This window comes from Haliaeetus albicilla, chromosome W, assembly GCF_947461875.1.
Source record: "Haliaeetus albicilla chromosome W, bHalAlb1.1, whole genome shotgun sequence".
Taxonomy (NCBI): Eukaryota; Metazoa; Chordata; class Aves; order Accipitriformes; family Accipitridae; genus Haliaeetus; species Haliaeetus albicilla.
Genome location: NC_091515.1, coordinates 37,506,252 through 37,507,899, shown reverse-complemented (window position 1 = coordinate 37,507,899; position 1,648 = coordinate 37,506,252). Strand labels below are relative to the sequence as shown.

The following is a 1,648-nucleotide window of genomic DNA, read 5'->3' as shown; positions in this document are numbered from 1 at the left end:
TGGTGGGCACCTGGCAGCCATCCAAGGTTAACCCACCACAGGGCTGAGACTAATTTGCCTAGGGACTACCTTCACCACACCGTCTGACACATGGACCCTCCTGTGTCTTCCACACATAGATGCACATTGTTGCCTACACCATACACATACATAGAATATCTTAATCCCAGGACTGAAAAATACTTTGCTGAGAATATTTTGTGTACATCATGTTAAGGTATGTTAGGAGTAACCACCACCTCCAGCAGCTCCGGGCCCAGAACTTCCTCCTGCCCAACCGCTGGAGCCCAGCTCAGCGTGCCTAGGGACCCAAAGGTCTCTGCCCCAGGCTGAGGGACGTGGCTGCCACTTTCCCATTTTCAGTTTCAACCTGTAGCAAAGCTGAATATTTATCCCAGAGACATATGCACAGACACATAGTGTGATGGGTTGACCCTGGCTGGACGCCAGGTGCCCACCAAAGCCGTTCTATCACTCCCGCATCCTCAGCTGGACAGGGGAGAGAAAAATATAACAAAAAGCTTGCGGGTCGAGATAAGGACAGGAGAGATCATTCACTAATTACCATCACGGGCAAAACAGACTCAGCTTAGGGAAAATTAGCTCACTTTTTATTACAAATCAGCCAGAGTAAGGTAAATGAGAAATAAAACGAAATCTCAGAACACCTTCCCTCCACCCCTCCCTTCTTCCCGGGCACAACTTCACTCCCGGATTTCTCCACCAAGCCCCCCCCAGCGGCACAAGGGGGACAGGGATGGGGTTTACGGTCATCACATGTTATTTTCTGCCGCTTCACCTCCTCAGGGCGAGGGCTCATCACACTCTTCCCCTGCTCCAGCGTGGGGTCCCACCCACGGGAGACAGTCCTCCACGAACTTTCTCCAACGTGGGCCATTCCCACGGGCTGCAGTTCTTCACAAACTGCTCCAGCATGGGTCCTTTCCACGGTGTGCAGTCCTTCAGGCACAGACTGCTCCAGCGTGGGTCCCCCACGGGGTCACAAGTCCTGCCAGAAAACCTGCTCCGTGGGCTCCTCTCTCCACAGATCCGCAGGTCCTGCCAGGAACCTGCTCCAGCGCAGGGTTCCCACGGGGTCACAGCCTCCTTCAGGAACCCACCTGCTCTGGCATGGGGTCCTCCACGGGCTGCAGGTGGATATCTGCCCCACCATGGACCTCCCTGGACTGCAGGGGGACAGCCTGCCTCACCAGGGTCTTCACCACGGGCTGCAGGGGAATCTTCGCTCCGGCGCCTGGAGCATCTCATCCCCCTCCTTCTGCACTGACCTTGGTGTCTGCAGGCTTGTTGGTGGTTCAGTGGTAGAATTCTCGCCTGCCACGCGGGAGGCCCGGGTTCGATTCCCGGTCAATGCACCAAAAGGACTGTAGTGGGTTGACCCTGGTTGGATGCCAGGTGCCCACCAAAGCCGCTCTATCACTCCCCTTCCTCAGCTGGACGGGGGGGGGGGAGAAAATATAACAAAAGGCTCGTGGGTCAAGATAAGGACAGTTTAATAAAGTGATAGCAAAGGTTGCGTGCGCGAAAGCAAAGAAAAAACAAATGATGTTATTCTCTACTTCCCATCAGCAGGCGATGTCTAGCCACTTCTTGGGAAGCAGGGCTTCAGTACGCGTAGTGGTTGCTC

At 54.8% G+C, this 1,648-nt stretch overlaps 1 non-coding gene across 1 annotated transcript; it reads left to right on the top strand.

The window, feature by feature from the left end:
• The first annotated feature begins 1,303 nt into the window (after positions 1–1,303).
• On the top strand, positions 1,304–1,376 carry TRNAG-GCC (transfer RNA glycine (anticodon GCC)). Its single transcript has one exon. It is a non-coding gene; the product is annotated as a tRNA-Gly (tRNA).
• The last annotated feature ends 272 nt before the right edge of the window (positions 1,377–1,648 follow it).